The sequence below is a fragment of the Echinops telfairi genome, unplaced genomic scaffold (assembly GCF_000313985.2).
Source record: "Echinops telfairi isolate 266 unplaced genomic scaffold, ASM31398v2 ScPeMD7_7417;HRSCAF=8455, whole genome shotgun sequence".
Lineage (NCBI taxonomy): Eukaryota > Metazoa > Chordata > Mammalia > Afrosoricida > Tenrecidae > Echinops > Echinops telfairi.
Window position 1 is genome coordinate 7,225,442 of NW_022111317.1, and position 13,447 is coordinate 7,238,888.

The window sequence follows — 13,447 nt, forward strand, 5'->3', positions numbered from 1 at the left end:
CAGGCTGCATGAACACAGCTGAGGTTTCTAGAGAAGCAAAACCAATGACACTCATATGTATAAGGAAGACCTTGGAATCCAGGAAGAATGGTATGTCAAGAAAGCAGCCCATCCCTGCCCAACTCAAGTCCATGAGTCTGCTGCTAGCTGGGTCCCCTTCAGACTCACACAGCTGTTGGAAGATGAAGCAGGAAGGTCAACAGGATGTCAAGAGGTCACAGCCTAGTTGGTGCAGGGTCACGTGGTTCCAAGGACCACAGAGACACACACAGAGCCAACCGCTCCCAGGGACAGCAAGTTACATCCCCTCCTCCCAAATCAGATGCAGAATCCTAGCAAGCAGGAAGGCAAAGAGGTGGAGAGAGAGATCAGTCCTCCTGGGTGTCTCTCTTATTAAGAGCCCACACCCACATCCTTGGGCTATGACTTGATGGATAGGTTATACTCCAACCCTTCCTTCACCCAAGTACATCAGGTTGGCAGATAATCTAACCATCCATGCATTACATGACTCATGGCCATTGTGGGGCATTAGATGTGCTTGGGAATAATACATATCCTGACAGGCACCAAGATGTTGTGTGCAAACAGCAAACTCATATCTAGGGATGCACACTAACTTCATGAACCCACAGAGCTCCTCTCCACTTCCCCCCCCCCCTTCCCTCTGGAGCACAGTTCCAGCCCCAGCAATCCTAGTGAATGGAAGGGCCTCTCTACCGGTGTGAAGAGAGCTCCCCCTCCCTGTTTCTGCTGTGACCACCAGGCTGAGGGAGTTCTTGGCTGCTCCCTGGGAGGGCTCAGCAACTCTTGACCTGCTTTTTCTGTTGCAGGTCAAACCAAGACACGGTGACCTGATCGAGGTTTTTCACCTTCTCCATGGCCACTGGGCCGTCTATGTGGGAGATGGTTATGTCGTCCACCTGACTGATCGAAGTAAGGACAGATGCTCTGTTTAAACCTAATGACTGAGTTTAGATGTGTGGACAGATGCACTGTGACCATGTGCTTGTGTTCCCTTCACTGCCTGGCACACAGTAGGCCCTCAGTGAGTATTTGCTGACTGAGTCGGGCTCTTCCCTGCTGAGAGCATCAGCTGCTGTCCTTTAGATCACAAGTCTGTGGACGGTTGACCTTCATTCCATTAAAGGCTCCAGTCCCTCCCCTGTGTGCTTGGTAAGCTTCCCTTCACGTGTCTACTCGCCTGAGCATTCAGGTCTTGTTCAGGGTCTCTCAGAAAGGAGTAAGAAATTTGTCTCCTTCAAATACTTCACAACTGGTGTTCACACCAAAGAGTTTAGGTGGTTTAGAGGGTTACATGTTGGACCACTAGCCACAGGGTCGATGGGTCAATCCTTCCAGCTGCTCCCAAGGATGGAACCCACAGGGCAGTTCCACTCTGTCCTATAGGGTCACTCAGAGTCAGGGTCCTCTCTGGGGCAGTGAGTGGTTTTGTTCCTGGTGCCCAAAGTCCCACAGGGCAGCATGGCCAGCGATAGGTGAGCTCGCCCCCTGTGGGCGGAGAGAAAGCACTGCCTCTGTGATGAGAGGTGTCAGAAGGGCAGGGAGGGGGAGGGATGAGGCGGGCAAGGTGGACAAGAGGAGGCTGGGATGTGGGGAGCAGGACAGAGTTAGGGAGCGGGTGGGGGTGGGGGGGCAGAGGGACCAGGGTCTGAGAAACAGAGAAGGGGTAGTTAGAAACATAGAAGGTCTGACTCAGGGTTGGGGAGACAGAGGGACAAAGATGCAAGACACTGTGTACTTCTCTCATGAAGAGTAAATGCTTGGTGGTGTTTATGTGTATAGTCACCTTGCTTTCCCAGGTTTGCCTTCTGTGGGATCTGCAGTCCAGTAAGAAGTGGGTGGAGGGAGGACCTTCTCTCTGCTTTGTTCTCAGCAGGTGTCTGTCCCCTCTGCCCCTGCTCTGTTCCCACAGCTGGAGGGATCAGAGCAGGGACAAAGCCAGCCTCCTTTCAAATGCACTTTGAGAGGGAAATACAAAGGGGTCAACTAAAGGCTCTGTGTGAGTTGGGCTGCTTTCAGCCTGTTGGCTCTGAGACCTGGTGTCCATCAGTCCTTCCCTCATGGTTTCTGGCAGCTCCTTGCAGCTTCCCAGCAGGCCTGGGTGGATCCAGCATCCACTCAGCGTAGAATTGGAGACCTTGAGCTGGAGAGAGCATGGATTTCATCTGGTCCACCCCCCTCAACATGTACACGTTAGAACGAGGCTCAGAGAGGACAGACATGCATGAGCCTGAGCTAGAACCTGGGCCTCGGTGGCACACAGCTCTTGTTTTTCCCGACTGTTCCAAGATGCCCCTTAGCCTGCCGGCCTCCGCTGCCCTGGCTCAGGGAGGTTAAGCAAGTTTGAGGTCACAGTTAGTGAGGGGGACACTGGGCCTAGCACCTGGCTGTGCCCTGCCCCTTCTCTGCCTGCCCCTCTCTGCCCTCCCTTCTGAGGCTCTCAGAGACAATGAACTCCCACCGTCCTCTGGGAGAACTCACATCCTCCACTTTAGGAAGGGAGGAACCTGAGTCCAGGGAATTCCAGAGGGCACTCCTATCTCACAGCCAAGTGTCTCCTCTGTTCTCCTTGAACTTGAGACAAGTTAAGATAATCAAGCTTATGACAAAATAATAATTTATAAATTATCTAGGGTTCATGAGGGAGAGGTGACCGGGGAGGGAGGGGAAAAATGAGGAGCTGCTGCCAGGGGCTTAAGTGGAGAGCAAATGTTTTAAGAATGATGAGGGCAACGGATGTACAAATGTGAGAGTTGTATGAGTCCCTAATAAAATGATTTAAAAAAAAGATAATCAAGCTTGTCTGACTCATGGTGACTCTAGAGGGGATGTTTTGTGGGTTTCTCTTTGTGGGAGTGGAAGCCTCACCCCTTCCTGTGGAGCGGCTGGTGGATTTCAGCTGCTGACCTTGCAGTTAGCAGCCCAACACATAAACACACAAACAGAGGGTGTCTAAGGCTTCCCTCAAAACACTCTCTACCATCAAGTCCGTCCTGATGACAGAACAGGGTAGAAGTACCTCTGTGGCTTTCTGAGGCTTTAACGCTTCACACGAGTAGAGGGTCCTGCTTTCTCCTGTGAGCAGCTTCCATCAGTCTCCCCTCTCACTCCCTGAGATGGAGCCAGTGTCTACTCCGAGTGCCCCCTGCAGGTTTCCCAGACTCTGACCGCTTAGAGGAGTAGAAAGCCCGGTCTTTTACCCACAAAGCTGCTGCTCATTTTTAGCTGCTGAACATGAGGATCGTAGCTCTAGGTTTAACCAGGATACCGCAAGGAATCCATGGGTGCCAAGGACCACAAGGGGCCCACCTTGGGGAGAGCTCAGCTTGTCTTGCCATGGACATGACCAATGTGTTTTCTTCTTTATCGATATAAAGGTGTATTTTCTGGACTGGAGTTGGTCAACCCCTGGTCAGTCACAAGAGGTAAGGCCACAGTGAAGAAGGAGTTGCTGTCCGTGGTGGCTGCTGGATACAAGTACCAGATCAATAACCAGGATGATGCCAAGTCCACACCACTGGCTCCGCACACGATTGTCCAGAATGCTGAACAGCTGGTGGGCCAGGAGTTGGTCTATGACATGATTAGCCAGAACAGCGAACACTTTGCAAAGAATCTTCGCTACAGAGTCTGCTGCAGTGACCGGGTATGCTCACCCTGTGTCCGCGTTTATAGGAACCAGACTTTTCTGTCAGCGCTCAGGGGCTGGGTGTCCGCTGGGGGCTTGGCCAGTGGGGGGAGAGAGGCAGGCACAAGGCCAGAACAGCAGAGATGGAGCCCTGCCCTTGAGGATGTCGCAGCCACTGTCACGGTCAGGGGAGCCGTGAGCATGAGGAGACGGGCAAGTGATCTATGCAGGGCAGTGTGGGGAAGGGCTGGGGTACAGGAATCACCCTATTGTGGAACCCTCCCTGAGACAGGCCTTCACTACAGCCCAGAGCAGTGGTTCTCAACTTTCCTAATGCCGTGACCCTTTCACACAGTTCCTCATGTGGTGGGGATGTCCCCAACTCTAAAATTATTTTTGTTGCTACTTTTTAACCATAATTTTGCTTCCGTTATGAATCAGGCGACCCCTGGGAGCAGGTCATTGGATCCCCAAAAGGGTCGCAACCCACAAGTTGAGAACCGCTGGCCCAGAGGCAGGTTGATTACCCCCAATTTCCAGATGGCTGAAACTCAGGCTCAAAATATTTAACTACTTAATCAACCCACGAGTGTTCAGCTCCAAGGAAGACTTCCTAGAAGAGGTAACGCCTGAGCGGAGTCTGATTTAAGCGTTTCAGGTCACCTGAAGCTGGGATGAGACAGAGGTGAGGAGGGAGAGTGGCATGGTGATAAGTGCAGGCAGTGGGACCAGCCATGTCACCCGGGCCAGCCAGTACATGCTGGAGGTCTGCCCAGCAGATAGTCCCTGTGGCCCTGCTCTGCTTGGCTGCTGGGTTAGTCTGGGTAGACTAGAGAAACAAATCTATGGAGACACACATATGTGTATAGCAAAGAGCTTATGCTCCCCGGCCCTCTCCTCTGCCGTGCTGTGCATGAACCTGACTGGTGAGATCATGGCTGTCCAGGAGTTGGAAAGACATCGCTGATCACCAGATTCATGTATGCCAGTTTTAACAACACCTATCAGGCAACAATTGGCATTGACTTGCTATCAAAAACAATATCCCTGGAAGATCAAACAGTACAATTGCCCTTATGGGACAGAGCAGGTCAAGAACAGTTCAGGAGCTTGAATTCTAGCTACATTTGGGACTCCACTGTGGCAGGTGTTGTTTCTGACATCACAATGTCAACTCATTCCAGCAAACGACAAAATGGATGGATGATGTCAGAACAGAAAGAGGAAGGGATGTTCTCACCATGTTAGTAGGAAATAAAACAGATCTTGTTGAGGAAAGGCAAGTGCTCATTGAGGAGGGAGAGAGGAAAGCCAAGGAGATCAAGGTCATGTTTCTGGAGACTAGTGCCAAGCAGGATATTACATAGAGCAGTTGTTTCGACGTGTTGTAGCAGTGTTGCCTTGGTTGGACAGCACACAGGCCAGAGGCAAGGAAGACATGATGGACATAAAACCGGAAAAGCCTCCGGAGCAGCCTGTCAGGGAAGGAGGCTCTTCCTGCTAATCTCCCACAGCATCTTCACCCTTCCCCCGGAAGCTCACTGATTTGCGTCCTCTCCCCTCCCCAGCCTTTGCTCTTCCGCTGACTGCAGTGCAGTGTGAATATTGGCTTGAACCTCTGCCCTTCAATAATAACGTACTGCAATTCCTCATTGCTGCCTGTCTCGTGGAGATGATCTATGAGCTTCCCAAGCACAAATCAAGTCAGTGCCTTCATCATCGGTATTTCACACAAAAACAAAGGATTTCAGCATATTCCAGTGATAACTTTAAAACTTAGATACGTTTTCTTAACATTTTTCCCTCTTTGAATGTTATGATAATGTACTTCACAATGATGGAAATCTTAACAGTATAAATGCGCATGTGGCTTGGCTGGGGAACAACACGCTCATAACAGCACTTGCCTACCTTCTTGACCCTGCCTGCCTTTCTTCACCTGAGCCGATCCTGTCACACCTTATTCTCACCCTCCCTTCCCCACAACACACAGCAGGAGCAGACGCAGCAGTAAGACCAGGCCCGTCTGGATGATCCTTCAGTTTTAGGATTTCCACTTTCTTTAGGCCTTTTGGTCCAAAGTGTCCAAAATCATTCTTGAGCACTGAGCAAAATTACAAAGAGCTCCTTGCAGGTCAGAGCTCCGCCGTCATGGTGGGTAGTGCTTGGATCAGGGTCCACCGTCTGGTGCAGCTTCACCATGAGTCCCGTTGAACACATCGAGGGCTCACAAGTAGGGAAATAGAAGCCGTCGTTCTGACCAAACACATGAGCCTCTCACGGGTGCTTCAGTAGACCGCGGGAGAGAGATGGGAACATGTGCCTCAGATAGGTGTTTCATATTATTCTTTATTGTGAACAATCACAGAGCTCTAAGGACTTTTTCTCCCAAGAAAACCCTTTCAGAGAAATAGATTTCTCTTGGGTTTTTCCTTTCTTAAAAAAAAAAAAAGCCATGCATGTGCCTAGCATGAAGTAAAATTCTTTTAAAAAGAACTAGTGGAAGAATTCGAGTTTGGCACCATGATCAAAAGTACTCTAACCGATCCCCTTGCAGAGAGGTCTCGGGGAGGAGATGAGCCAGTCAGGGTGCGATCTAACAATGATGAGAAATACAACTTTCCTCTAGTCCCTAAATGATTCCTACCCCGCCCCCCATCATGATCCCAATTCTACCTTACAAATCTGGCTAGACCAGAGGAGGTACACTGGTACAGATAGGAACTGAAAATACAGGGAATCCAGGACGGATGAGCCCAGTGGTGTGAGTGGCAAAACAGGGAGGGTAAAGGGAGAATGGGTAGGAAAGAGGGAACTGATTACATGGAACTGTGTGTGACCTCCTCCCTGGGGGACAGACAACCGAAAAGTGGGTGAAGGGAGATGTTGGACAGGGTAAGATATGACAAAATACCCATTTATAAACTATCAAGGGCTCATGCGGGAGGGAGGAGCGGGGAGGGAGGAGAAAAATGAGGACCTAATGTCGGGGGTTTCAATGGAGAGAAAATGTTTTGAGAAACGATGTACAAATGCGCTTTACACAATTGATGTGTGTATGGATTGGGATAACAGTTGTATGAGCCCCTAATAAAATGTTAAAAAAAAAAAGTACTCTAACCAGTGGAAACCATGGTCATCTAAAGCTCACCAACAAAAGAATCCTTCAGAGAATAGCAGACTCTACTCAGAACATTAGAGGTCAAATTGAAGAATGAAAGAAAACATTGTAAATTGAAGAAGGAAACATTTTTTTCATAAGCCCCTATGGGCGGATCTGAAAAAGCATATACAGAAGAGAGGAAGGGTGGGATGGAAATTAAACTTAATATTATGTAGATGTATGCCTTACCTTTAGCTTTTTGTTTTTTTTAATGTTGGGTTGTTCAGAATGGTTTTGCTTTTTATTAGATCTGTATAGTTTGATAAATTAACTGGTGATTCAGTTTTACATTTAAGCTACAATTAATTAATCTTTTCTTCCCTTTGGTGATATTTATTTCTCTGCTTTTTTATGTAACTATTTTCAGGTTATGGATGTTACAATGAATATTTAGAGCTTGGTCACCATGGCAATCTGACTTCCCTTGAAACACTGCAAACACGTGCACTGGGAGTGCACCTTTTAACCTTTACTAGTTATGGTGAGCTTGCTGTGTAAGTTAATAAACATATTTGTAAATGCATTTTTTGCAGGAAGAAAATTTCTGAGCGTTAGCTCAGAGAAACCCTGTTAAATTTAGGTTGTAAGCATTACTTACCACAGTATAGAGGTGAAAAGATAAAACTATCTTCCTACTTCCTCATCTCCTCATCACAACAAAGCCCTTGAACTGGGAACCTGATTCCCTCTCTTTCTCCTTCCCCTCCACGTTCCACTTATTGTCACCTTGTAATATTCAGAGAGCACTTGGATTATTGATCTGATAAAGAAATGCTTTCAGACACTCATTAGCCCACATACTAGTACCTTATGCTCAAAGACAGGATGGAGTTGCAAAGTGCTTTTATAATGCAATCTGATTGTTAAAGGCAATGGTTGACTCTTTTGTTTCATTTTAACATGGCATGCCCTGAAATAAATATCAATTCAACATGGAAAAAAAAGAGAGAAAAAGCTTTATATACAAGAGCAATTGAATCTTGAGAAAACATTCCAACCCAGTCCAGATCAAGTTCATAAGTCCAATATTAGCCGAGATGTCTGATATCAATCTATAAAGTTCTCTTCAGGATCACGAAACACATGCAGTGACGCCAAATGCAGGAAGATCACAGGCCAGCAGGTGGGAAGTCTTGTGGATCCAGTGACATTGTAATCATCTCAGCGCTGGCAGGGATCTCCATGTGGCTTCTTTGGCTCTAGAGTTCTGGCTCCATCAGTTTCTCTTCATGTGGCTTCTCCATAGGGATGTGTCACAGGGAGTGAGCAGAGAGAGAGAGTCTCCCATCTCCAAGGAGGAATACCAGACTTCCCAGAATTCTCAGGAGAAGGCCATGCCCACACAGAGGCCTCATTGGCTAAGACCTGATTGACAGGCTAGACTCCACCCCTTCAATCGGAATATTCTCAAATTCATACAAGATTATGTAACTACCACAGCCACCCAAGCAGAGCAAGGCAATAGGTACAGGCTGGCCTTGCGTGACACTGAAAGTGTTTGGGGTTGTTATTGTTGACAAAAATAGGTGGTCATTCCTGCTCTCAGATAATCACACGCGTATCTCACGCTGCACACTAACTTCATAGACCCACAGAGCTTCTATCCACTCCCTCCCCGCCTTCCCTCTGGAGCACAGTTCCAGCCCCAGCAATCCTCGGGAATGGAGGGGCCTCCACCTGTGTGAAGAGAGCTCCCCCTCCCTGTTTCTGCTGTGACCACCAGGCGGAGGGCGCTCTTGGCTGCTCCCTGGGAGGGCTCAGCTCCACCTGACCCTGGTGTTTCTGTTACAGGACAAACCAAGACCTGGAGACCTGATCCAGATGTCTCGTTTTCTCCACAGCCACTGGGCCGTCTATGTGGGAGATGGTTATGTCGTCCACCTGACGGATCGAAGTAAGAACGGATTCTCTGTTTAAACCTGAGGACTGAGTGTAGAAGTGTGGACAGATGCACAGTGTACCACGTGCTTGTGTTCCCTTCGCTGCCTGGCACACAGTAGGCCCTCAGTGAGCATGCTGACTGAATCAGGCTTTTCCGTGCTGACATCATCAGCTGCTGTCCTCTAGATGGAAAGTCTGTGGACTGTTGACCTTTATTCCATTAGAGGCTCCAGCCCCTCCACTGCGCTGGGTAATCATCCCTCCACGTGTTCCATGGTCTGTGCACTCATGTCTTGTTCAGGATCTAAAGAAAGGAGTAAGAAAGAAGCTTCCTTCAAATCCTCCACAGCTGGTGTTCACACCAAAGAGTTTAGGTGGTGTAGAGGGCTACATGTTGAACTGCTAACCAAAGGTCGATGGTTCAATCCCGCCAGCTGCTCCGAAGGAAACCACAGGGTCAGTTCCACTCTGTCCTGTAGGTTCACCCTGAGTCGGGATCATCTCCGTGGTAGTGAGTTGGTTTTGTTGTTGTTGCCAAACTCTTTCCCCATTCCCACAGGGCAGCCTGGCCAGCGATGCGTGAGCTCGCCCCCTGTGGGTGGAGAGAAAGCACCGCCTCTGTGATAAGAGGTGTCAGAAGGGCAGGCGGGAGAGGGGAGAGGAGGGCAAGGTGGAGCAGAGGAGGCTGGGATGTGGGGAGCAGGAGGGGTGTAACTAGGGAGTGATTGGGCAGGGTGGTAGAGGCACCAGGCCCTGAGAGACATGGAAGGGGCAGTTAGAAACATAGAAGGCCTCCCCAGTGTTGAGGAGGCTGAGGGGCAAAGATGCAGGAGACAGTGTACTTCTCTCACGAAGAGTAAATGCTTGGTGGGACCTTATATCTACAGTCACCTTGTTTCCCGAGTGTCCCCTTCCCTGGGGTCTGCAGTTCAGGAAGAAGTGGGGGGAGCAGGGACCATCTCTCTGCTTTGTTCTCAGCAGTGGTCTCTCCCCTCTGCCCCTGCTCTGTTCCCACAGCTGGAGGGATCAGAGCAGGGACAAAGCCAGCCTCCTTTCAAATGCACTTTGAGAGGGAAATACAAAGGGGTCAACTAAAGGCTCTGTGTGAGTTGGGCTGCTTTCAGCCTGTTGGCTCTGAGACCTGGTGTCCATCAGTCCTTCCCTCATGGTTTCTGGCAGCTCCTTGCAGCTTCCCAGCAGGCCTGGGTGGATCCAGCATCCACTCAAGCATAGAATTGGAGACCTTGAGCTGGAGAGAGCATGGATTTCAACTGGTCCACCCCCCTCAATATGTACATGTTAGAACGGGGCTCAGAGAGGACAGACGTGCATGAGCCTGAGCTAGAACCTGGGCCTCGGTGGCACGCAGCTCTTGTTTTTCCCGACTCTTCCAAGATGCCCCTTAGCCTGCCGGGCTCCGCTGCCCTGGCTCAGGGAGGTTAAGCAAGATTTGAGGTCACAGTTAGTGAGGGGTAAACTGGGCCTAGCACCTGGATGTGCCCTGCCCCTTCTCTGCCTGCCCCTCTCTGCCCTCCCTTCTGAGGCTCTCAGAGACAATGAACTCCCACCATCCTCTTGGGGAACTCACATTCTTCACTTTAGGAAGGGAGGAACCTGAGTCCAGGGAATTCCAGAGGGCACTCCTATCTCAGAGTCAAGTGTCTCCTCTGTTCTCCTTGAACTTGAGACAAGATAGAATAACAAGTGATTCCTCCAAAACCCACTGCCATCCAGTCAGTTCTGACTCTTGGTGACTCTCTGGTGCAGGGTAGAACTTCCAAGACAGTAACTCTGTGTGGGAGTTGAAAGCCTCATCTCTCTCCTGTGGAGAGGCTGGTAGTTTTGAACTGGGGACCTTGCATTTAGCAGCCCAACACATAACCACTACGCCATCAGGGGGCCTGAGCCTTCCCTCAAAAACCTCAGTGCCATCAGGTCGATCCTCACAAAGTAGAGATGTCCCTGTGGTTTTCTGAGACTGTAACTTTTTACAGGAGAACACCCCATCTTTCTCCCGCTGGGCAGCTAGGTTTAAGACTGCTAACCTCGCAGTTATTAGCCCCACCCATAACCAATAGCCATCAATCCTTCCCTCTCACTTACTGCCTTCAATCAATGCTGACTCATAGCAACCCCCCAAGGGTTCCCAAGACTGTAACCATTTACAGGAGTAGAAAGTCCAGTGTTTCTCCCATGGAGCTTCTGGTGGTTTTGACCTGCCAAAATGAGGATCGAAGTCCAACGCTTAACCACTCCACCACCAGGGCTGCATGGGGTTTCTGGTGCCAAGGACAACAAAGGGACCTGCCTTGGGGGCAGCTTAGTCCCTCCAGCCATTCCCAGGACCAAGGTTTTTTCTTCTTTATCGATCTTTAGGTCTGTTTAATGTACGGACTTCAGGTGGCAGCGAGTCAGTCACAGGAGGTAAGGCCACGGTGAAGAAGGAATTGCTGTCCATGATTGCTGGGCAAAAGGAATATCAGATCAATAACCAGGATGATGCCAAGTCCACACCACTGGCTCCGCACACGATTGTCCAGAATGCTGAACAGCTGGTGGGCGAGGAGTTGGTCTACGACATGATTAGCCAGAACAGCGAACACTTTGCAAAGAATCTTCGCTACGGAGTCAGCTCCAGTGAACCGGTATGATTGCCCTGTGTCCCTGTTTACAAGAACCTGACCTTCCCCTCAGCTCACAGGGGCTGGGTGTCCACTGGGGGCGTGGCCAGGGGGGAGAGAGGCAGGCACAAGGCCAGAACAGCAGAGATGGAGCCCTGCCCTTGAGGGTGTCGCAGCCACTGTCACAGTCAGGGGAGCCGTGAGCATGAGGAGACGGGCAAGTCGGCCACGCAGGGCAGTGTGGGGAAGGACCACAGTCCCAGGAATCAACCTGTAGTACATGCCAGAGGCAGATGTGATTACCCCACTTTCCAGATGGTAGAAACTGACACTCAAAGTACTTTAGTAATCAATCAATTAGGATTCGAGTCTCTTGTACACATCAGCCACTGTGGGGAAGTTGGATTTGAACCCACAAGTGTTCGGCTCCAAGGAAGACTTCGTAGAAAAGGTAACAACCCTTGAACTGAGTTTGATTTAACCTTTTCAGTTCAGCTGAAGCTGGGATGAGACAGAGTGAGGAGGGAGAGTGGCATGTTGATGAGTGCAGGCAGTGGGGTCAGCGTGGGTCTGCAGGAACCAAAGCCAGGTCACCTGGAGCAGGTGGGGGAGCGCGGGCAGGCTCCCCCTTTATAGAGCCAGCCAGTACGTGCTGGAGGTCTGCCCAGCAGCTAGTCCCTGTGGCCCTGATCTGCTCAGCCCCCAAAGCAGCCACAGGCAGTAGGTACAGGGTGGCCTTCTGTGATAATAAAAGGGCTTTTGGTCGTTGTTCTGTACAAAAATAGGGGGCCAATCCTGCTCTCAAGTAAGTAGACAAACTGATCACCCCTTTATTCATTTTAGCTGACACCGCATGTTTGCAAATAGTAAATGTGAACCGCTTGCAAAAGCTAGAATTTCTGACACCACGTGTCTTGCCTGTGTGTCCATGTGTCCTTCCAACCTTGGGGCTGCACAGTGAGCGCATTCCGTGAGGGGACCCTGTCTGCCACATCCTGCAGAGGACAAAGGCAGGGCTTGCTGTCAATGCAATCAGCCTAAGCGTTCATTTCTTTTAGAATACCCTCCTGCTCCACCACCCCCAACCGGCCAGGCTTCATATTTAATTTCAAATACACGCATGAAGACATATTTCCATGTCAACCACCTGCTTCAGGTTCAGTGGTGTTTACCCCCAGATCCAGGAGGGGGCAGAATTTATGTCTTCTCCCATAAGGAGGGAGGTCAAAGGTGAAGTAGGGGCAGCAGTCTGGGATTTAGGTGGAAAGAGCAAATGTCAATGGGTCTTTGCTGAGGACTCTGGGTGTGTGTCTGTTGTTCCATCCCTGAGGGTAAGTCTGTCCCACCCTCTCCTGTGTTGCAGGTCACTGGTGCCACCATAGTAGCAGGCATGGGAGCCTTAGTCCTGAGAGCCATAAACATCGTTTGACAACTTGCTGCCCCCAAACTAGTGGCAAGAACAGTAACTCCAACAACTTAGGGGCCTCTAACTTAAACATAAAATTCAGGTCTTGATTCACTGATTTTACTGTTTTATCCTTACTACAGCGTATTGTATCAGAGCTCAATAAAAGAATTGTTGCTGGTGTTCTTGTTGTTCTTATTGTAAGGTGCCCCTGTGTCTGTCCCTGCTCAACACAACCCCATGTACAACAGAACACAACCCCGTCTGGTCCTGCACCATCCTCACAAGTGTTATGATCCAGCCATTACTGTAGCCACTGTGTCAGTCCCTCTCATTTTTTCTCCACTGCCCCTGGACATTCCAAGCATGATGTCCTTCTCCAGGGACCGGTCTCTCCTGACATGTGAGATGAAGTGTCACCATCCTTGCCTCTAAGGAGCACACTGGCCTGCTTCCAGGACAGACGTGTCCTCTTTGCAGTCCGTGTACTTCCAATAGTCCTCTCGCTCTACCATCCAACTCATTGATCCTCTTCGGTCTTCCTTACCCAAGGTCCAACTTTGACAAGCTGATGAGGTGATTGAAAAGAACACGGTGCCAAGGGTCAGACACACCCAAGTCTTCCAAGTCACATCCTTGTGTTTCCTTGAGAATACCAGGGGAAACGCAGCCCAGTGTGAAGTCGTCATGTGGGGCAGGGACAGGGTACTCTGGCCTGTTGACAG

At 49.9% G+C, this 13,447-nt stretch overlaps 1 pseudogene; it reads left to right on the top strand.

Moving 5' to 3' along the window:
- Positions 1-4,606: 4,606 nt before the first annotated feature.
- LOC101655072 lies at positions 4,607-5,156 on the top strand (annotated as a pseudogene).
- The last annotated feature ends 8,291 nt before the right edge of the window (positions 5,157-13,447 follow it).